Genomic DNA, 23,794 nt, shown 5'->3' on the forward strand with positions numbered 1-23,794 from the left:
CTTCCTAATTACCTTGTATGTTCTGCATAATTTTTGTTTTTAATTTCAGATGGGAAAACACCATAAACTTACTAATTAATTACTTTTTAACCCCAGTGTACCAGCTGAAGCACATGCTTCACCACACAACCTCTCCTCTCCACAGCACTCCATGGGAAATTGTCCTCTGAGCCGAGCGCTTGGGCAGCCTCAAGCAAAGCAGCTGAATTTGCAGGGGATTTCACCAAAACCCCTGGAAAGCAAAGGAAGGAGAGAACAAGAAGCTGGTTAACCTGACTTTTGGCTACAGCTGCAGCCGCTCGCCAAATCCAGCCCCTTGCAGTGTTGTGCCTGGCCACAGCGGGGGCTGCTCAGGAGCTGAAATTGCTGCGGAGGTGACATTAACCACTGATTGATGGACTTCATATTTCAAAAGCCCACGAGCTGCTGAAGAGAAAATGTTTAGAGAGTCTAAAGAAACTAGAAGCCCCACAGTCTCTGTGTGGGTTTAAATAATAAAAGAAAAAGGCAAAAAGGAAAAGGAAGGAGCCAGCACTGACAAAACGACTGCCGGCTTCCCGGCTGGCCCTGGGGCTGGCTCCCAAACCCACCATCCCGTGTCTCAGTCCAGAAGTTTTCAGAAGCCTCCACAGGTTTTTGCAGTCAGCCCTTCTCCCTCTGCTCCTCCTAGTCCTGCCATCTCTCATTGAAAATATCTAGATCAGGTTTCCTTCATTCCATCACGGTGCCTGTCCAAAAACCTCTTAGGTTAAAGGCAGGGCAGACTGATGAATCTAGGGGGGGTGGAAAAAAACCAAAATAAAAACTCGGGCTAGCCACAGAGGTGGATGACTTGCTTTTTGGCATGCCCAGCTGGAAATTTGTTTTTCCTTTGTTTTTAGGAATCATTCATATTTTCATCAACTTAAAGAGCAAACAGGCAAATGCAAAGTTAAGATTATTAAATGGGAATATATTGATGAGAAAATAAATAGAGGTTTAGTTTCCTTTGATTCCTGGTGAATGCATGTTAATGAGAAGGTGGGGAGCTCAGCTCTGTTGACAGAAGCAGGGGTAATGAGAGAACACCTGGACTGGTGATGAGGAAGGGGAGCACCAGCACAGCCCACCATGAGGCTGCCTGATGGCTTCTGTCCCCATCCCACCCCACAGGTGGCAAAGGTCTGGGAGTGATGTCTGGGTGACCCCGGTCTAGAGGCGCATCCCATGGGGACCACGGCCGGTCCCTCTTGGCACCTGCTGCGCCGCGCCACATGCTGCCAGAGCCCCGGTAAGCTGTTTACGCCCCTCACACTCCGTCAATCATTTTTTCATAGAGTTGGAAGATTATAGCTTCTTATGTGCTACCTCCAGTCCAGCTTGTCACGGGAAAACTCCAGGGAGAAATTCACGGAGATGTATTAAAGCCATCCAACACTTTCTCCATGGCAACTGGGACCGGTACAAATCCCATCAGCCCTGCCTGGAGCAGGATGAAGCTCCTTCGCAGTCCTTCCAGGCACCCGATAACAGCAGATAGAGGGGAAGCGTCTTCATTAGCTCGAGATGCCTCACAACTATAACACACAATAACATTTGATTAATGCTGAAGCATTTATTACTTATGAAATACATTTGTCTGAGGTTACTTGGCAACTCATGCTTGCCCTGGCCTTTTCTCAGCTTGTCTGAATGATCTTACGTTAACAAGCATACCTCCAAGGGCTCGAGCAGACAGGGAAAGAGAAGCGATGCAGTCAGGCAGAGTGCAATCACAGCTGCATGCAGGACACTACTAGACTGCCTGACAAAGATCAAATGACAGCGTGTTTATAATAATGCATATTTAATAACACTACTATTAGTTTTAAAAGTCTTGATCTTTGGTTGTTGTGTTTTCCTCAGCATGGTGGGAGCCTCCAGATGAAGGAGGAGAGGGAACTCCTGCTGCAAGAAGCAGATTTCAAGCATTTAATACTAAAAGTCACAGCCACGCCGTACACTGCAAGGTCTTTAAAAATAGCTTGAGCTTTGTGTGTGTGCACAGACAACATTGCGAGCGAGAGGGATGTCCTACATTTCCCAGCTTGCTTAATCCCTCAGACTGATGACAAAATCCCCACTCATCCTCCTGGTAGGTGAGCTCCCCGTTCCATCTCAGAGAACAGCCTTTCCCATAATTACGGGCTTTGCCTTCCCCAGCAGCCATGGGCTCAGGGCCCTCAGGCCGTTTCTGTCCGATGCAGCAGCTTCCCCAAAGCAAGGCATCTCCCAGGGTGCCGGAGCTGGCTGGGTGCTCAGCGGAGCTGAGTTTGGCTGTGGTGCTGAGCAGGTCTCCATGAGGAACCACACTGTGCTGGGTGGCAACCTCGGCATGCCACGGCATCGGCCGCGCTGCTGGCACAAAGCCAAGGGGGTACAAGGGCATGAGAAGAGGAGCCTTGCTGATGCTGTCTGGCCAAGAGCCTTGCTCTCCAAGGAAAAACAGTTGTTCGAACCGCTGGAGCAAATCTGCAATTTTATTTTAACTCAACCTACCACCAAAGTGCGAGGGAGCCAAACCCTTTGAAGTCTGCCATGTCCAATCCATTATTAATCACTGTAAATCTGGTATAATCTCTACAAGCATATTCCACTCCCTACAAATAGACTGGTGCCAACTTGCTCTAATAAATCCTGCATCAGGGCGGCTATTGTGTCTTCTCTTCATGCAGCATTTCCCAGCAGGAATATTTAAACAATAACAGTCTCTATTTGGTGCAGTCACTTTTGTCTTAGAAGACTACGGTCTAACGTGTAACAGATTTAGAGCTTACAGAAAGGCTTGGATTTATGGCATGCTTTCGTTCCAATGCTTTTTTGTCTCTAATAATCCTTGTGAGGCGTTAAATGTCTCCATCTGGATTCCTAACTTCATGCCAAAGCAAGAAAACTGTTCTTCTTTCTACCCAAAACTTTGGGGCAAATTCCACAAGTTCTGCTGAGAAGGATCACTACTAAAAAAAGCAATTTAGCATCGCTCCCCTGCGGACTAAAAACAACTTGCTGGTTTCTCTAGAGAGCACTGGGATGGTCCATGGAGAAAGAGAGGAAGAACACGTGCACAAGGAGCCCTCTTCACATAGTGAGGAGTTTCCCAGGCCAGTACACAGCAGAGTTAGCAAAAATCAGTGAGTTATCTCCTCCCACCTTTGCAAAGCAGACCTCATGGACACAGGCAACATCATATGAATCTTTCCCCTACGATGAGTTTTTCACGCAGCCTACAAGGAAGTCATTTGCTGCTTAGCACTTGGGAGGAAAGGCAAAGCTGTTGTGGGTAAGGTAGCACAGGCTGCACAAGTGGCCCATGACATCAGCAACGTTCACAATGAAGGCTTAAAGTCACCAGTAAGTGACTCAGAGAATTCTGGAAATACCTACCAGGATCAGTCTTTTACTCATATGCAGCCACACACTTGGTCGTGGCCAAACAGCGTGGCTGCCGCAGCGGTGGATGATGCTCCAAGGCAAGGCAAGGCAAGGCTCTGCTCTAAGACAGACTGCTTCCCCACAGGCAAGAGATACCAACCAGTGAAAAAAAAACCCAAAGTGAGAACAAGGGGAAAAAAAAAAATCAACCCCAAAACATGCACTGTCCAGAAAGAATCAACCACCAGACTGTAGAGGGAGACATGCAAATGAAGGAGGTTTATGACACCATATATAAACGAGCTGTGCATACAGACAGTTGCTGGAGCTTTATCACCTCTTACTTTGCTTGCAGTCTATACCAGACAGCCTCCTAATTTGTGTGAGCACCTGGCAATGTTTGTTTTGAGCAAAGCCCACAGGCAAAGCTGGTCTCCCAGAGGAACTGGGAAGCTCTGAGGTTTGACAGAGGCTCTGACATCGCCCAGACATGGGAAACTTTTCCCATTAAGAGTCTGCAGCTTTGATGCATGGCTCCGAGTGTGTCAGTGTCTTGTGGATGCCAGCACCAGGAGCCCTTCTTTCCATGCTGGAAAACACTGGCACCAAGCAGCTCTGGGCAGCACAGCTGCTAAGGGACAGGGAGGGAGCTCGGGATGCTCCTGCGGGATGCTCCGGGACATTCCTGGAACTGCTGCCCTGGGTCTTTGCAGAAGGGTTTAACCAGCAAGATGCCGAGGGCTCCTCCCCTGCTCACCAGCCACCTTGATCCGGGAGGCCGAGCAGTGCCTACAACAGGGCTAGTGCTGGCCCTCGGTTGAGGATGCTCGCCGCGTGCCTCCTTGACATGAGCACAAACAACCTGGAGAAAGAGCTGTGAAGGCTGTTAGTCCAAACGACAGCTTGTTTTCTCTCTTGCTGACAAATGAGTCGGAGCTCCAAAAGCAATTTAGTCTGGGAATAAACATCCAAGTACCCACTGCTAAGGCAGAGACACTAAATGAGCTAAGCCGAGGGAGGCTGCAGTGAACTCGGCTTCCAGGCACTTGGTTTTCACTTGACTTCCTCAGCTGGCAGCTCACAGCGGACTAAACGCTCTCCAAAAGGAGCAGCTATTTCTTACCCATGCCAAGGACTCTGGCCAGAAAATGCTTTTTTCCTCCCCTGACGCTGCTCATTAATTTTGCTTGTTTGTTTTCTTTTTTTAAAGCTTTTGCTGGTTCCCCAATTAGGATGCAATTAAAAAAAAAAAGAAAAGAAGGAAAACTCGAGGCACAGACAATTCAGGCGGATCCCTAGCGTGGGCAGCAACTGCCAAGACAGCCAAACCCCTCTTTAGCAATGGTGCAGACAGCCAGGCCACCACGTCTTCACCTTCCTCCTCCTCCTCCTGCCAACGTAACTCTTTTAGTGCCTTGCCTGCATTGATAAATTGGCAATAAAAATGCACAGGGAACTCAAGACTGATCGATTTATTTCAGTATTTCTGACACAGTTGCCACAGAAGCCGAGAGCTGGGGAACCAACAATGCAATTTCCTACCAGAGAAGCGGCGAGACACTGAGCATAAATTACGCTTAAATGCCACATAGATAATAAGGCAGCATCCATGATTATTTCTCTCCTCTTTTCTTGAATTGAAAACACTCTGAGACACCCATCTGATGAAGGAGCTGTCATGCCACAACCTTTCCAGCAGGATCAGGCCTCAGCAGCAGCATTTCCCACCACTGATGCTGCAGGAATGGAGCTGGGACACCCCAGAACCAGGATACCCCAGAACCACACTTTCCTCCCCCATGCCCCCATCTCTGCAGCTCTGAGGCCAAAGCACATGTCTAACAACTGAAAGTCCGAGTATCAACATTCACCTTTTGGGGAGCAGTTGGATATGCCGCTTCCAGTGAAGAAGGGTATTAATTTCTGTGCTTGTAAGAGACATTCGAGGCAGCTTCCATCATTGCTGGGGAGATGTGGTGGAGCTGATGTGAGCTGCCTGCTGGGAGCCAAGAGAAAAAAAGAGGATATTTTTCTTTTTTCATTTATGAAAAGAAAAAATAGATCTTGTGCGCTTGCTCTCTCAGTGCAGGTTTCTAGCTCGAGTTCATAATTTCTACCCACTTCCCTGTATTTACAGTCCTTCTCAAAGCGTGTTTTGAGCAGTGATTTTGGCAACTAAACTGCTGGGGGCATTCCCTTCAGTTCATTACCAGGCACGTGCGTGATCCCGGGGATCAGATTTTCTAATGGTTCAAATAAGGCTTCACTGTAGTGCCTTGAGTGAAGTGGTGACTAATTGCATCTCTTGGGGCTCCCACCACTTCCTGGCCCTACTACCCGGTTGCAAGCAGCTCATTAGTTTGCTTCTGAAAGCCTGGTGATGGCCAGCTGGGAGCAGGATGTTGCACAGCACCCCACATGCTCCCCTTCTCTTTGCAGCGTCCTGCATCTGACACCTCTGTGTGGGTTTGCTGAGCTCCCTGAGCCCTCGCACAGAGACAGAGATGGATATTTGGCCAGGTTTGCTATCCCCAGCCAGACTTTACAGGCTGGGGGTTGGTTACGATGTGCAAAGAGGCAGAGTAATGCATCAGGTTGGGTATGGATGCTCAGCATCAGATCTGCCAGGGCAGGATGTGACCCCGGGAGGTTCCCTTCACCCAGGGGTGCTGCTTCACAAGGGCACGCACCAGCTGTTTCTTGGCACTTCGTAAAATTTACGTGCAGAAAGAAATTAAAGGAAGGCTCCGAGCAAGACCTGCGTTAACAGCGTGAGCTTGGCTGCAGTAACTAGCTTTTCCAAAAATATCCTTCCTCCATCGGAGATGCTCTATTTTTAGAGCTATGAAGCATCACATTGACAAGTGGCAGGGTCAAAGCTTACCTCTAAACTTCTGACATTCCTTTGCCCTTGCACAAGCACCTTGGTTTTCCAGGCGGCTATCGGACCTAACGACACACAGCACTTGCCGCGAGACCTGGCTCTCAGCTTGCCCCAGAGCTTCACCACCCCAGAGCCACACGGGCAGGGGCAGCTCTGACACGACTCCACCCGATAGATTGCTTTCTTCTTTTCCCCAGGCAGTTGGCACGTGTCTGGAAAACAATCTATAATTTTAAAACCCACAATGAGATTTCCAGGTGGATAAACTGCCGTTCTGTGACTTTTGTATAGGAAATGTATGTGCTCAGGCAAAGGAGTAACTCCCCGGCTGTTTGGATCCTTTTCCCCTGTTCCAACAGATATGGCAGAATAAGGCAGGTTAATTAAATTATCACAGATCTGGGAGCTGCTCGACAGCAATGGAAATAGGGGAGACACCAGTCAGAGCCGTAGGACTGCCGTGTCAGCACAGAGAGCGAACCGAGCACATAGCGTGCAAAATTAAAAATCTAGTGGTTCTGTCACTAGGAATAAAAGCCATCATTTGCATGTTAAAACACCTCAGCTTACAGGAGCAATTTCCCCCTTTTTAACTTTCTTGGTCGCACAGTTTCCAGGATGAATAATGCAATGAAACTCCTCATCAGCGATATGTATTAAAAAATGCAATAGGACTTCTTCCCCACTCCAAACCTACACGTCTTCTGCAGGAAGCATATCCATCAAGACACCTAAATACCTGCTGCCAGCAGTTTTTAAAAGAACTTTTTAACTGTGAAGGGTCAGGAGGAAACACCAGTCTGTAGCAATGAACCTGCCAAGCTGCAGGCAGCTGCCTCCAGAGGGTCCCTACCCTGCCTGGCTGGGGCTAAGCATGCCTCCACAGCAGGTTTTAATGCTTAAAATGCAAAGAAGTTGCATCCACTCAGCTCATCGCATTCATAATGATGAATAAAATAATGGGAAAGCATCGTCCTGACTGATGTGGAATCCACTTTCCCCAAGAATGACCACTGAGACATCAGAAGCCCTGCCTATCTGTCCCCATTGATGCTAATGGGATTGTGTGTCTTTAATAATGCCCCTAATAATTTTGCCATTGCTCAGATTCCTGCCTGACAGCTTTCCTGTTTGCCCAAATTAAAACACAACCTCTGCAGACTTCTGTTAACAAGATCTCGCATTGTTTCCTCTAGGAATAAACAAATTAGCTCATGGGGGAAGAAAAGCCATTGCCGTCAAGCTGGTTCTGAAGTCTGGGAGCCGATTACATCAATTTTGAGTAATCTAGATTACACTATATTTTAAAATGTCCTCTTGTCTGAGGGGGAAAGAGAATTAAGTGCCAACTAATTGACCAGTTCCTTGCAAGGGGCTGCCTCACAGAGGCCACCATACCTGGTGCCTCCACAACAGCCAAAGTTGGTGGAGATGTAGGCGAGCAGCTCCTGCCCTTTCCCAAGCTGCCTTCCCACAGGCATAGCTGACACCAGCCCAGGCTGGGCAGCAACATCCCTGCCAGCACGTGCAATGGGACAAGCTGGTGCTCTTCTGCCGCAGAGCAAGGACAGGGCTTGCTTGGAGGCCACCCTGTTACCGCTCCCTGCGTGAGGCAGTTCTACCTTCCTCCTCCAGCTCCCATTCACTGCAGAATCAGAGGGAAATGCAGCTTTCCCTGGGCTTGCCCATTTTGCTCTGAATTAAAAAAAAAACAAACAACCCAACACCCCCCCCCCCCCCAAAAAAAAAAAAAAAAACCAAACCCAAAACAACAAGGCTTTTCTGCTCCAGAACAACACAGAGAGAAAGAAAGGCCAGGAGAGCACTGAGAAGCAGCTTACCCTCTGATGAGGTGATTGATAGCTTCACCCTCTGCCATCGAAGCAGTTTCCTCTGCAGCTGTGTTTAATTTCCCAGGCAAGTGCTGCACCCACCGCCCCAACCCCAGCTCCTGCTGAACCCGCTCCTCAGCTGGGGAATCGTTATCCCTCGTGCTGCTGCATGACAGAGGCTTGGGTTGGGGCGGAGTATCGTGACATGTAAAGGAACCTCCACATCCAAGTACATGGAGTATTTTGCTTTCCATGTCCATCAACACATAAGCATCTATGTGTAAGTAATGTACATCATCTGCTTAACAGAAGTAACAAACCTCCTCTTATGTGCATTTGCCAGTGTTTATTAGTTTTTACTTTTATTATCATAGAATCATTTAAGTTGGAAAAGACTTTTAAGATCACCGAGTGCAACCATTAACCCAGCACTGCCAAGTCCATCACTAAACCTTGTCCCCAAATACCGCATCTATGTGTTTTTTAAACACACACAAATCTTCCACCAAGCAAAAGGATAAGAGCTTGCTGGATTTGATTTGCCCCAAATCCCCATGTGCCATGCACCTATTTGCAGGTACATATCTCAATTCTGGAACGGGTAATGATGTGAAAAATATTTCTGAAAGCAGCATCGTAACAGGTATTGAGAGAAAGGTTATCATTCCTGTTGCCTCCAAAACGACTGCAGCGTGCTTGTGATACCGCAGGACCTGACCTGAGACCACGCACACCCAATAGCATCAACCAGTTAATGCCAACAGCACATAACAGAGCTCGGCATGTTTGGGAATTCCAATAGAAGTGAGAAACTCTATTTGCCAGAGGCTCAAAGTGGGCGCTGGCAGCCCGGCCGGTGGTGCTGGTTGCTCCGGCACACCAGCGCTACTCAAGGAACATGCATTTTCTATCAATGCAAATTGTTTGCTTGCAATAGAAAATCAAATTATTTCCATTTATACATGTTTAATGAGAATTTCAAAAGCGTATAATGCAGCTAATGCTTCCAGGCTGCGAGCAGGCATCTGGAGCTGGAGATGAAGAGGGCTGCTGTGCCGCTGGCCCCTGGCCCCGCAGCCAGCCTCTCCACCATCATCTCCCGCAGCTCGGTGCCCAGGGGTCACCACTTCAGACGTGAACAGCATCTTGGTCCCTCTGCTCCCTGTGCCCAGCCGCCCACGGCAGCGAATGGGTGGTACGGCCCAAGCTACGAGACCAAAACTCGCTCATTAACAAGCTGTTAAATAATGAATAAGTTTATATATAATTGCTTCTGTGTACACAATCTTGCATTTTTCAGAAAACTATCATCACTTTTCAGTTAGTTCCACTCGAGGAAACAAGGGCTAATGCTTTCATTTGAGCAGATGCATATTTATGATGTGCTTGTTCTGTCTGGGGCTGGGGAAAACCGGATTATTCGGCTTCCCGGCGTGCGAAAAGTGGGTGGTGGGAGTGGCGCGTGCTCGGCTGTCAAGGTTGTCCATCGGCCACCCTGGCTAAGTGGTCTCTGAAACACCTGAAAGTCTGGCCACCTTTGGGCTGGCAAGTAGGTCACACATCAGCTCGCCACTCTGAAACACCACTAGGACTCGGACTCCTGCTGCTGCAAGCACCTGTTGCAGCATTTACTATTTATCTGTTATTTATTTTGTCTCCCCAGGGTGGGGATGGATGAAGCAGGGCTGGGGAGAAAGGTGCGGGGAGGACAACAACACGAGGTGACACGCATCACCTGCCGCAGTGCTGGTGCCAGGCAAAGTTCTCCTTTTCTCTGCTTTTCCAGAGCCTTGTGCTTTCCCCGCTGCCCATAACTCATCCTCCAAAACCCATTATCATCATTAAAACTGAAAATGGCCGCAGTCTGACAAGAGAAAACACCTACAGACATTCAGACAAAATGCCTGTAATTACCATCTGTGCCATCGTCACAAGCATGCGGTCAGGGGCTGTATGGGGGCAGGAGCGCTCGCCCGCTATGCCTTGAAGAAACAGCTTTCAGAAAAGCTTTTGGCCTCTGCCATTGCGGGGTGCTGCAAGGTGCCTCGATCACTGCTGAAATGAGCCATCGAAGGGGCTGTTGGAGTTTTTTGGGTGCAAAGAGCCAGCAAACAGGAGGGTTTCAGAAGAGCTGCATCCCCATGGAAGTGGCGGAGGTGGCTGGCTCTGTTGTGGGGTGCAAATCCATGCCCTTGGAATGATGTGCCTCAGCGCTGCAACAGCTTGATGCCAAAGCAACCTGAAATGAGCTTTTGATCTCAAAATATTCTTTCCATTTTACACAACTCTGTGACATGTGGCTCCTTAGCTGCCGCATTCTAAGAAGTCCTACAGCAGCCTTGGCTTGCTGTGGAAACCAAATATTTTGACTTTGCTGTTTATTCCTGTTTTTTTAAAGTGTGTTCTGAGTGAATAATAAATATGTTTCTAAGGCAGCTGGTGCTTCTTCCTGTAACGCACAAGGTAAGGTAGAAGCAAACATATTTGCTTTTGCTCCATCTATTTATACAATAATAGTAGTTGCGCTTTCTAACAGCAAAAAAAAAAAGTAATTACTGCACACGTTCTCACAAGCCATAATTAACACAATGTTTAAGCATACACTTAAACACATCACTGTTCAGTAGCAGTTTTGTTGTGGGCTCTGCAAGGGCTGCCAGCTGCTGGCTGAACGGGGGCAATGCCCTTCCCAGTTCACCTTGTGCTGATTGAAAGCCGACATTCACACACCTTGAAAACCTGGACGTTATTTTTATCCCAACCGGTACGTGGTTGCAACAAGTCTCAGCCACCGTAAGAGCTGCATCTTCCTGCAGAGGCGTTTGCAGGGGGGAGAATGCCAGAGGAAGGGCGAGGATGAAGCTGTGGGTGTTTGCCTACCCCAAGTGGATGCTGCCCTGAGGAGCATCTTCCGATGGAGCTCCCCATCCTTGGCTGAGGGAGGAGGAGATGCAGATTTAATCTCATCTGAAAAACCGCAGAGGGAACTGGCAATGTCACCGGCCACCAGCACAGCACTCTGGGCACCGCGTACAGCATTTGGTAGCAGTACAGCATCAGTTCCTGTATTGTGGAGAAGTCACAGAGCAGGCGTAAATACATTAGTGCAAGGCACCCAGGCATGGCAGTCACTCCTCCTTGGCTCTAGCCACCTTTATTCCATTAGCCGTGACTTTCAAAGCCGGGGAACATCGTGCCAGTGAAAAGCCAAGCACCAAACCAGCGGCTGCCATGCCCTGAGCCTGAAGCAGCAAGGCACAGATCACAGCAGGGGAAGCAACCTGACCTTCCTTCTAACCCCCTCCTTTCAGCCTGTGCCCACCAAGTGCAACGGAGGTAGACGGAGGCTTTAAAAAGAACCATCTTACTCACTTGCTTGTAATCAAGGCTTTGCTAATCCAGGAGATTTTTTGCTTTTTTTCTGGTTTTTTCCCCTTTGTATTGGCAATAACATTAGCTCAGTGAAACCATAATTAAGATAATTAGATGAGTAATTTTCTTATTAACAGATTGTAACCTTTTCAACAGGCTTTCCTGGGTTTCCCCCCTTTGAATGCAAGCTCCGTGTGCAGAAGCAGGAAAGGGTTGTCTGAGGATGGGGTCAAGCGGCGTGACCTGCACCTCTGCGCTCTCCTCCATCAGCAGGGCCAAGCTCGTGCTTGATTCCCTGCTGCTGTGCCTGGGGAGGAGCAGCTGAGCCCACCACCACGCCGGTCCTGGGGAGGGTGGGCATCCCCGTTTGGGGGCTCAGGGAGCACCGGTGTGGAGCGGGGAGCTAGAGCCAGGCATAAGCTGCTCTATTTACATAAGCTTCTGTCGTCTTACCCCTCAGTCTAAGGTAGTTGGATGATGTACTCCTTTGTCAATCCCGTAAGTAGCTGGAATTTAATTCCTGACTTAATATTTCCCTGGATGAGTATTTATAATGAACTGAAGCAAAAAGATCATCTTCCTTGGTGGAAGTGGAGCAAGCAGCTCATTGCAGATACTCCTGGAAGTGCAGAATAAGAAACTGGGGCCAAAAGGTGCGATCTGCACTCCAGGAAGGGGCCAGAGCCCGTAGTGCTGCCGGGGTGCAGCCAGGAAAGCCAGTGCTGCCAGCAGCCTCCCCGCACCATCACACGTGCAGCTTCCCACTGCCGTGACCGGTGAGTCGGGATGGAAACAGCACTGAAATCACTGGATAGAAAATTAAAAACTCCTGGCAGAATATGCCCCCATCTTTCACTTTCAGGAAAAACAGCTGCTGCTTGTACTCGGGAGACTCAACTCCACTCTAGAATAAATTCAGCATTGCCCTTTTCCACTCTGAATGTAGACTAGTCTTTTTTTTTTTTTTTCCTTTCAATTCTCCCAGTCTGCCCGAAAGTAGGTGATACACAGGCCACGAATGGCTCTTCTGTCCTGTGCAGGGCAGGCTGGTGTTTACACCAGGGCACGGGCTGCAGGGGCTGAGACCTACCCACAGCCGGGGTGGGTGATGTGCTGCCACCTCACAAGATCCCTCCAGTTCCCTGTGGCTCCGTGGCCTCTGGCAGCAGCATGCCAGTGTGGAAGGGAGATGCCAGGAGCACTGGCACCAGCATGGCTTGCGTTTGGCGGGTCAATCCTGGGATGCACAGGCATCCTTACTCAGTGCACTTTGCTGAGGTTTCCATGCTGGCAGAGCCACAGCACTAATTGGCTTCATTAAGGCACAGAATTCCTGTGATTGGTAGCGTACCTGCTGGGAGGGATGCAGATGTCATTTCAAATCATCATTGTCTCATGGCAAAGGGACTGCATGCTCTGGCACCAGGATCTCTGCACTGAAGGGCTGCAATCCACCCACAGCCCAAACCCACGCTGGCAAACACATCAGGATGTGCAAGCGGGAAGGCAGCAGCCCTGCTGGCTGCTGGCTCTGTAATTGCTGTCACAGCTGACAGCAAACCCCTCCAGCCACATAGAAAGGGAGAACCGAGAGCCCAGCACCAGGTTGGGCTGTGCTGGCTCCCTGTGGACCCCAGCTGTGGGCACTCAGCACCGCGGCCCTCGCCTGCCGGCTGCCATCCCGCACCAGCACTGTACCACCGGGCTGCCCTTTGGCCAACACTTCAAACCTCCCCGAATCCTACCCATGACTCAGCACTGCATCCAAACATTGGAATCATCTTTATTGCTGCTGTGGTTTCCCAGAGCTGCCCGAGAGGAAAAGAACCTGCAGGTAATTAACAAGGGACTGACGGCCTCTTGCTTTTCCCACCCTTTTCCCTTCAATCACAGACGGGGTCTGGCTTTTCTGCAACCTGCATATTTCTAAGGAAAACACCAAAGTGAAGTCTCAACAGCTCATCACGATGGGAAATCGCTGCCGCCCTCACCAGAGGAAACAGCTGGTTGTTTCCCCAGGGCAGTTTCCCCTTCTGCAGTGCTCAGTTGCCTGAGATATCTTACTGTGGTATTAAAAAAACATGGATAATTAGTGCTGTTCACCATCATAATAGTTTCGAGAATCAGCATCCCTACTTTCTGCAAGAAACATATCCCCAGGCAGTTTCCTTTGCATATAAGCACACAAAAAAGTTCAAGTGAGGAAAAATCATATTGGCAAAGTACATTTATATAGAGGAATTATTCTGAAAATTCCTGAGTGTCCAAACTCATTGCAGGAGATTTGAATTATAGAACTATAAGCAACAAGTTCATTTTGATCCTCCAGGCTAAAAAGTTATAATTACCGCCTGCACCATAGAACTGGCTTTTAATTAAATAAGCCTCAGAAGGGAGGAAGATTTGCAAGGACCCTCCCTCGCTTACATAAGGCAGTCGGCCTGAACAGCCACCACCAGGGATGCTGTGATGGCTCCTGAGTGAATTCCATTAAGCGAAATTTCCAAGAAAGGAAAGGGGAAAATGGGAAATTAGGCAAGTAGACAGCCTGTGGCCAGTGGCTCAATCTCATATTTGGTGGTGCGAAGAGCTATTGCAGCCAGATGAGCTGGCAAGATGGTTGGTGTTGGTGAGTGAAGCTGCATTTCTGGGTCTGCGGTACCCTGGGTTATGCCGATAGCAGCTGCTGCAAGCACTGGGCAGCCTGCTCCCCCTGCATCTGGGCATGGGTGTCCTCCCTGGTGGGACCCGGCCTGAGCACACACTGGGAAGGCAGCATCTTTGCAAGGGCTGGCTTGGAAACCATTGCTTCTACTTTCCAAGTCTCCAGAATAGCCTGGCCATATGTCACGCTACCTGTTGCCCGTATTATAATAGGCCAAGTTTATTCACAAGAAGCATATGTTGCGGTACCGAGTGTGGAAATGCCACCTCTCACAGTTGTCTCTTTCTTCGCACTTTAAAAAGGCTGTAGGAAAAGATGACATATGGCACCTCAGCTTATGACGGTTTAATCGACACTGGTAGGGCCAGGGAAAATAGAGCAGAGTGGCGTTCCCCAGGGCAGGCGCCCACACCCGGTCCCACCAGGATGCTGCCTGCTGCCTCCTGTGCCCGCGGGTGCCGTTACCTGCGGGCGTGTGCAGTGCCAGAGCCGCCCTGGCCAAACCGCAAAGCATCCACTGGCGCTGGGTGATAAAATAAGCCAATTAACAGGCTCCTTCTTGTCAACGCCGAAGCTGAACCTCTAGTTCTTCAAATACATAATTAAAGCACGCGTGCATAATTACAGAATTTTCTTCCACTTCAGTGATGGCAGAGGTCTGGCAGGTGCTTATGTCAATGTCATTGTTTCCACTTTGTGTTCGTCTGAACCCGGGCGCAGCCTGAGCAAGGGGCTGAGGGAGGTCAGCGTGGCCAAGGGCAGAGCCAGGGGCTCACCACCAAGACCCCTGTGGCAAGGGCTTTGCCAGTGCCCGGGGCTGGCACTTACAGGGCTCCCAACTGGGGAACGCTCCAGGCAGCACTGAGGCTGACGGTGCCTCTGGAATGACAAAACTCTCCCACTTGCTGTCTCTGAGAAAAGCAAAAAGTCGTGAGAGGTTTTATGAGTGAGTGATGGGAACCGTGCTTTCGCTGGATTGGGAGGGGACGGGGACGGCTGTCAGCACAAATACTTTGTGTAACTGGGGAAGCAAATGCTGCTATTTTCCCTTAATATCCCAAATTATCTGCAAATGCCATTGCTGTCATAGTCTATAAATACTGGCTGTTCTCAAAGCCTCCTTCTCAACAGCCCTCCCCAAAGCCCACTCCTCCCTCCAGACCGTGCACCAAATCTCACCGTTCCCTTTCCAGGGGCGACAAACGGCACGAACAAAACCAGTACGGGAATGTGAAGACCCAACTCATCATGCCCCAGACCTGGAGATGGAAAGCTGGAAAAGCTCTGGCTACAGGGAAGCCAGAGATCACGGGAATACATCCATCTCTGCAAAAGCACCTTGGGGAGGTGATAGGCACCCCATAATCACCGCTTTATTCCAAGGAAAAAGAGCTTTCCATCCTGACACTGAGCCAGCAAGAAAACAGAGCCCCCACTGAGGCTGGCTGCGCAGTCGGGGGTCCAGCAGTGCCGGAGCCAAGCCTGGGAGTCACCTGCAGCAGTGAGCCGAGCCCAGGGTGGGAAGCACTGCCTCCGGAGCAAACCAACCAGTGTCCCCGGAATGGCCATTGTCCCTTCTCCAGGCGGAACCATCACTGCTGAGGATCTTTGCAAAAATTAGTTCCTGTAAGATCTGAGGAATCTTTCTGCTTCTGCACTGAGCACTGGGAGTGAGCCTATAAATCCAGTTAGTCACACTCGCTGGATTACATTGGACCTTGTACTTCTGCTTTTATTAACAAGATTGTTTACTATATAAGAAGCTTTATATAACTGTGAATCATGGGTGATTTGTAGGACTGCACAGATGGGAGTTGCCAACCATCCGTTTTGTCTGTGCTCGCATCAACCTCCCGCTCCCAGCCCAAACCTAAAAAATAAATAAAAGCCTTGCTGTGGTAATTAAATGTCTGGCTCTAACCCACTTCTGTGGTGCTCTCGGTATGGGACTTGAGTCTGATATTCCAGTTTAACACGTGGGTTAGCATCAGTGCTGATGCAGGGATTGGGTTATCCCCAAAAAGCGTTGGCCATCCCACACCTCTCCCTTGATGAGATCCCTTGGGAGTGAGGGGAGACGTGCCAGACAGGAGACTGCCGCGCCCCAAAGCCATCAAGGCTGTCAAGTGGCGACAAAGTAGTTACCAGCTACCTCATCTATAACGTGCGGGGACTTGAAGGCAAAGTCGCCAGGACTGAATGATGTGCTGCCCGCAGAGCGCCCATTAGTCTTGCCCAGTGCCATTAGATGTCTGTTTTATCACAACAGAGGAACCTCCAGACTCCCCCTAATGCTCTCTGGGCTTCTCTCTGCATCCCTTCTTCCCCTCAATTTACACATCTTTTTAAGTGACTCTGCAAAATGGCATTTACGTAGCCGAGGCTAAGCGTCGGTACAAGGTGACAGGTGGATAGGAAGCATCAGTTAATATCTCTAGCAGTTCACTGCATCATTTTTGGTAAAGTGCTGATCTTTACAGAGGAGTTTGTAGATCTAGCACAGCAGTGTTAATTTAAAATTCATGTACGATTTCTCAGTGAGGTGACAGGACCCATGCCTGGGGCTCAGCGGGGCTCCTACAGCTCACTCCCCCCCCCTCCCCCCCAGGCAGCTGTGGCATGGCTCCCATGCAGGCTGCCAGCGCTGGCACCGTCCTCCCACCCGCCTCACCGGGACCAGCATGAGTGGAAAGCACCAACCCGCGTGAGCCTTTCCCTTTGTACACAGGCAGCCTCAATCCTCAGACAGAGTTAATTCGTTTACCATCATTTATTTTACCTATCAATCTCCGTGAACTTAACTGATAGCCTTGTTGCTCTGCCACAGCCCCGCATAACTCATTGTGTCGGCACATCCACACAATGAGACATCATCCAAGAGCACGGCGGTGGTGTTCGGGACGAAGGCAGGTTGAACAGCCAGACTAGCTCCGGGCTGAAGACGACTTGCAGGGAAAACATCACGAAAAGACAGGATAAACACTGGCTCAGCCTTATTGAGCAACAGGGGGACCTGCGGACCCCCAGAGCCAGGGTGAGCCGAGCCAGGCAGGAGCTGCTGCCTCCCCGCAATGCAAGTCATATCAAAGCGCATGTTCCCTGTGAATTCCAGGAGTCTTTGGGGAAACACGTGAGGCCTTCCCAGCCCCGTGGGCTGGCTCCGGCAGACCCACTCAGCACTGCCAGTGTTGGGAGTCACACTGCAGATGACGACAGCAACAACTTTGGGATCCTTGTGAAACAGCCTGCGCAGCTATTTATTATTACACTAGATTTGGACCACGGATTTAGATATGCGTTGAGTCTGAGCCTCCAAGCAAAGAGTGCTAATTAGCACATGCAACAGAGCCAGATTTTAATTAAACACAGCTTAGTGAGAAGGACCTGTTATAGACAACTCTCCTTGTAGGAGAGAGATGGGTGCAGAAGCGTTTCAGAGCAGGACCGAGTTCAAAGGGGAGGAAGGCACTCAGCCTGCCTGGGTCGTTGCCCCAGGACGAGGGTCCTGCAGCAGGAGGGCTCAGCCTGGGGCAGGGTGGTGGGTGGGCACTGCTACCCTCCCAGGGGCCAACCCCGAGCCAGGTACCCACATCGCTGGGACCGAACAGAATGGTGGGGCTCCTGCTGTCTGCACCCCTGCCTCTCCTGCCCACACTGCCTCCTCTGCTAACCACAGGCCCTTCCTTGCCATTGCAAATAACCAAACAGGCAGCACGGAGGAGGGAATAATATTAATATTAAAAAGGCATTTATAGTTTTAATCAAGCTTTGGGGGGGAAAGACAGCTTAACATGGCACTTTACACAGTTGATAAAATGTTTGACATTTACTGGTGCCTGTAATGAATCTTGTCTCGATTTTTTCTTTTGAAATGCCACTCCAGATACTCTATCTATCTGTAGGGTTTAAAAAGCACTTATCCAACAAAGTGTTATCACGACTGGGAATATGAAAGGGTGGCCCGGCAGAGCACCACCAGCTGCCGGGTTCACTGGCACCGGAGTGAGCACTGCAAGGAGTTTGCAGCAGAAGGGGAGAGCCAGGGCATCTCCTTGGCCCCACCGTAGCACAGCCCAGCAAAACACCACTATTTTCCCACTGGTTTCATGACACTCAAGGGGGGGGTCCCCAGTTTCCTGACTTACTCTGCTCAGTTTGCTCCCAGGACACAACTCCCAGCTCTGCCCATGCCCCCTGGGTCCCCCTTGCACTCATCCCCCAGCCAAACCCTCCCTTTGTTCCTCTTACAGATGACAGCCCCGGGATATTTGCTCAGTCACCTGGTACCCAGCAACCAAAAAGAGATGCCAGCCCCAGAAAATGGCACATTTTCCTTTGCTGCCACCCTCTCTTTCCCCCTCACGTGTTTTAATGACGTCAGGGAACATGACCCTGGCAGCAAAGTTGGCATTAGCCTTCGAAATCCGCTCTTCCATGTTGGTTTGGAAAAAGGCATCCCACCTTGGGATCATGGCTTTACTCTTTGGCAAACCCTCCTCCTGGTGCCAAAATGCAATTCAGGCTTTATTCTGTCAATCCTTTCTTTTCCACAATGTTTATATTTTGGCAAAAGAAGCGGCAGCAATGTGGGATTAACTCACCCAGTGGCTCCAAACTCTTCTAACACCTCCCTGGAACCCCATCAGCCTTTCAGGAATATTAGGAGCTGAGCGGCTATCGCACCACTGCAGCATGGCATGCAGGGCTTCAGGCTTGGATGCAGGTGAGCACCGAGCTCCTGGGATCAAGCAAACCCAAGGGTTTTGGAGGTGAAGGAGGCTGGAAGTTTACTTCATCCCACCAGAAGAGAGGGGATGAGCCATCCTGCCGGCTCCTGCCCGCTGCGGGCCAAGCCCCGACCTTGGCGGCCCAGCTCTGCCCGCAGGCAGGATGCAGCACAGCGGCAGGGGCTGTGGGTTTTATCACTCCACGGCAGTTGTCTTGTGTAAATACAGCGGACGCTCCACAGCTACTAAACAGGCATTTATCTAAAGAGTGTTTCTGCTCCTGTCCTGGAAGGACACTGCGGTGGGAAGTATCAGCAGCAAACACACAGGCAGCCTTTCCTGGCTGCGCAGCTCCATCCCAGGCTTCCCTTTGAATAGGCAGTTGAACGTCTTTCTCTTCTCTCTTCTCTCTTTTTTCTTTTTCTTTCTTTCTTTTTTTTTTTTTTTCCAGAGGAAAGGAATGAATTATTCTATGAAAGTTAGTGCCTGTCTCAGGAGCCTGGTATAGAAAATTAGGTTTTAATAGCTTCAAAATTGAGGTTCTTTGGGTCAATAGGACAAGATTCTGCCAGTGAAATGACAGACCCATAAAGGGAAAAAAAAGCGCAAATATTTTGTTACTCATCAGAGAGTCACAGTCCAAAGATAGCAGGCAGGAGCTTAAAATACTGCTGTACTCTTCGGGCTACTGTAATGTTTAGTCATAAGCTCCTTTTTTCTCTTGTTGTCTGTATAAATATACACATATTAACTTTGGGAACAGAGCACTTGGCTTTCTGTCCTTGGACGTGCCTGTGAATTCCTGAAGTTACCACTGGAATTGGAAAGTTTGCTCTAAAATAAAAGCATTCTGCCTTTCCTGATCGCTTCACAGCTGCTGCTCTCGGATGCTTCCTGCCCATGAGCCGGGGCCCTGAGGATGCACGGTCAGACAGAGCAGCTCACCGACAGCCAGTGCAGGAGCCAACCACAGCTTGTGGCACTCGGTGCTGAGTCTCTCAGGTGTTGGAAGGCCACGAGCTGCTGCAAAGAGAAAAGCTGCTAATTCAGCCGGCAGTGAAACTGCTTCAGCTCACGCAGGATGGAAAACTTCCAGAGAACTTCTGCCAACGAGTACTGGAATTATTGACTCGTTATTAAAAGGATGAATAGATTACAATTATTTCTAATTTCATATTCAGAGATCATTACCGTCCTTAAGAAGGACAGATAGGGAGCCCTTGAGATCCTGCAAGTTACTTTAAATATTCATAGGGCCCAGAGAAATTTCTCATGGTTTGGACGGGCTGTGATGGGGAAAGTGCCTCCAGCTGAAGGGACCGGGCTGCTTCTCCCCTGACAGCCACTGGTTCCTGATGGAGCATCCCAGCCCAGGCACTGCTGTGCCAGTCACCCAGGGCTCAGCAGCCTGCACCAGTGGCAGCACTGGCCTGGCACTCAAAGCTAATACCCTGTCAAGGGACTGTCCACCGGAGGCAGGCACCTCAGTGTTTTTTCCTGGTCACTTGCTGCTTTGTGCCTGTTCCAGGTTTTAGCTGTGGTGAGGGGAGACAGAGGAAGGCCACGGCACGCACGTTCTCGCCCTGATGCACATCAGTTCGCTTGCACCGCTGCTGTGGAAACATATCCCGAAGGCTCCCAAAGCAGCTTTACCACTGTAGAGTAACACAGACACGGCTGCTGCTCCGCTGGCTGTGAGTTTCCTCTCGTGAGTGCCAGTCCCATCTGAGCTTCCACTTCTCCAGACCGATGCACAGAAACTAATGAAATTACCTCCGCAAGCCTGCTAAGGGCTGCAGAAGCTGTCAGCTCGGGCAAGCTCCCAGGGAAATCCACAGGCTGAATTTTTCTATAGGCCTTTTATTCACGAGTGGCACCAGGTCGTCCCTTCTACATCCCGTGATAAGGCTGGAAACGCTCCCCAGAGTGGAGAACGGATGATCTTGGGTTTCTGCTCACAGCACGCCTGGACTTGCTGAGCAGGCAGCACGCCTAGCTGCCTGGCGCCTCATGCTAGCAGGATGCTTTAGCAAAAGCTCTCTTCTAGGTCTTTCCTCAGCCTTTCTCCAGGAAGAAATAAAGCTCAGATAGTCCCACCATTCTGTCAGCAGCAATAGAAGCAATCTTATAATTACCTAAGCCAGAAGCTGCCTTTTTTCCCCCCTCTTAATATCCATTGGCATAGGAACTGAAGGAATAGAAACACTTGCTAAGGAGATATTTAGTAATATGAAAAGACTTGGAAATCCACTGTTGATGCAAAAACCATACACCCCAAAACTGAAGCAGTTCCTCGTATCTGTCTTAGCCCACCCAACCCATCACTGAGCTGTACAGCAGCAGTGGAGGGCAGGCAACCGAGCAGTGGGTCAGGCTGGGTCCAGGCTGGCAGCTGCCCGCATTTAGGCCAAAGCTGATTTGCTCCATCGCTTCCCCCCACGACTGCTAAATCAGTACATGGCAATGAGTGTATTCACGTTCCTGGTGTTTCCCCACTCAAAGTTTACAGCTGTGCTAAAGACCTCCGTGGCAGAATCACCGCTGCTCCCGTGGGACAGCACCATGCCTGGTGATGTGCTGAGCAAGGGACCGGGACACATCGCCCGGCGAGAGCCGCTCTCCTCCCACCATGGGCGAAGGCATGCAAAGGAATGTGATGGGGAACCAGTGGTGTATGCCCTGAATTACGCCTACCACGCACGCTTCCCTAATGTACAGAAATATCACGTTGCTTTAACTATTGCACCGAACTTCTGTCCTCCAATCAATGCCCAATTTCCTTCCAAGGATAAAGCTGTACATTATTTTTGGCTGACCAATTCAGCTCAGGGCACTCTAATTTTCCCCTGTGCACTCAGAGGACAAATGCTTCACCGTGATTGCCTCAGAGCAATGACAGAACAAGCACATTTCTAATGGCTGGCATAGCGCATACAAAATATATTAAATGTATTAACTTTGGCACTTGCTGGGTCTCAGGAGAAGCTCTCAGAGCTGCTCATGTGCTTTGCCTCTGCTCCCCCAGCTCCTTTCTGCTCTCCTTCTCTGCCTGGAAAATTCTCTGTCCCCGAAACTGTGGCTGGCTCGAGGACACCAACATTTGCCAGCAGCTCATCTCTGTGCCCCACTGGGAGCTGCCCTGAACCACTCGGTGGGCAGGAGAGGCCAGTGAGGCTCGCAGATGGTGCTCAGCCATCCCAGTGCGGCAAAGCAGCTGAGCGGTGCGGGCTGGAAGATGCTCGCTGCTCCCGGGCGCTTGCACGATGCTGGAGCCAACACATGAGCAGAGCGAGGAGCATGGGAATGCATCCAGGACAACATGACCAACTGCTCTCTTGGCGCAGTAACACCCATATGCGTAATGTCCAGATGCTTAAAGCCTGGCCGGGACCTGCTCCAGGCTGAACTGCCAGGAGCCAGGCTTTTGGAGCAGCAAGGTGGGGGACAAGTCGAGTGGGAAATCACCTTCTTGCCCCGATGTCGGGGGGTGAACCGGGCAGCTGCTGTGCAGCAAAGCTGGTGGCAGGGCAGGACCACCCAGTGATGCCCAGCAGGGAAACACGTGGGGGCTTTCCCACTGCCCTGCCCAGCATCCCAGCTAGAAACAGGGCTGTGCTGACCTGAGGAGCAGCCACCAGCTGCAAACCCACCCGGCCCCTGCATGGGAAGCGATCCTCAAGGCTCGTTCTCTGGCCACACGCAGCCCGGGATTGTATTATGTTTTCAGTAAAAAAAGTGCTGCAAGATAATGCCCTGAGCGGCATCTGCCACGTGGACTGCTGCTGTGAAGATGGGAAAATTGCCCTTTGTTCTTCAGAAATAAATCTGAGGGAAAGCCCTTTATAAGCAGGCAGCGTTCTCTGGGGGCTGCCAAGGACTTCACAGGCATCACCATGAATAACAGTTTATCTACAGAGTTTCATTCAAAATGAAGCCTCAGACATGGCCTAAAATTATGGGGACGCTGTGAAAATGGCTTTATAAACTATTGCTTTTTCCTCTATGCGGATCAGCAAAGTACAGGCCAGACAAAAGGCAGCTGAGACTCTAAATGTAATAAATAAGTCAGCGGAGCTGATAAAAATAAAGGATGAAATATAATTCAGCCATTCGGTGACAGATCCCATCTTAGCTGTGATATAGGGTCTGTTGAAACTGTCATTGCTTCAGGAAATTAAAGAATGAGCCCATTAGTAAGGATATTTAAAGATGTTCATATTAAGATTATGACTTCCCAGACTCAGCCCGTGTAGGGAACTTGCTCTATTTGAAAGTCGTTTTTCACAGTCCCTTTTCAGTCCTGCTCCTAAAACCCAAAAATTGTTGGGAGGGGGTCACAGAACGAGGTGGGAATGGGGTTATGTGGGTGCCTTGCCTGGCATGGCTGGATGCAGCACCCAGCTCAGCTGGTGGGTGGCCACAACAATGGGAATAACCTGGCCTAAACCTAAAGAGAACGTACACATGGGCAATTGGTCCCGGGAGAGGGACCCTAACCACTGCCCCCCATCATTCCCCAGCACGGCAGCACCAGTTCCCCAGGGCTACAGCTGAGGTGTGCGAGCCCCTCGCACGCACATGTGAGACCCTTGCACGCACACGTGAGCCCCTCACATGCTCCCTCACCTCTTGGGAGCCACGAGCAATTGCTGTCACTTGCTTCTACTTCCAGCTACCAAAGCAAACAGGGTTGCTGGCAACAATGGAGCAAAACGCATCAGAAAAGCAAATAACCAGTGGCTGTGAAGTGCGACGGGGAGAGCTGCAGCGAAGGGCGTGTGTGTGTGTGTGTGTGTGTGTGTGTGTGTGTGTTTGTGCCTGAAGGGTGAGGGGATGTCACTTAAAACAGAAAAACAATGGTTAAAAAAAAGGTGAAGGTCTCTAGTCCCGGAATGTTGAAGAACTGATGGGTAATTGTAATTAG

At 50.0% G+C, this 23,794-nt stretch overlaps 1 long non-coding RNA gene across 5 annotated transcripts in view; it reads right to left on the bottom strand.

Annotated features, from left to right (window-relative positions):
• The window catches only part of LOC119145286, a 36,753-nt gene extending 17,516 nt beyond the window's left edge, over positions 1-19,237 (bottom strand). For 3 of the 5 annotated variants that reach the window (XR_005103372.1, XR_005103375.1, XR_005103371.1), the window contains exons 1-3: positions 18,745-19,237; positions 5,262-5,389; positions 1,348-1,556 (exon numbers count right to left, since the gene is read on the bottom strand). This is a non-coding gene — a long non-coding RNA (uncharacterized LOC119145286). Of the gene's footprint in view, positions 1-1,347; positions 1,557-3,402; positions 3,522-5,261; positions 5,390-18,744 lie in introns of all 5 variants that reach the window. The other 2 variants (XR_005103374.1, XR_005103373.1) reach the window with 2 other exon arrangements.
• Positions 19,238-23,794: the final 4,557 nt, after the last annotated feature.

The sequence above is a fragment of the Falco rusticolus genome, chromosome 3 (assembly GCF_015220075.1).
Source record: "Falco rusticolus isolate bFalRus1 chromosome 3, bFalRus1.pri, whole genome shotgun sequence".
Lineage (NCBI taxonomy): Eukaryota > Metazoa > Chordata > Aves > Falconiformes > Falconidae > Falco > Falco rusticolus.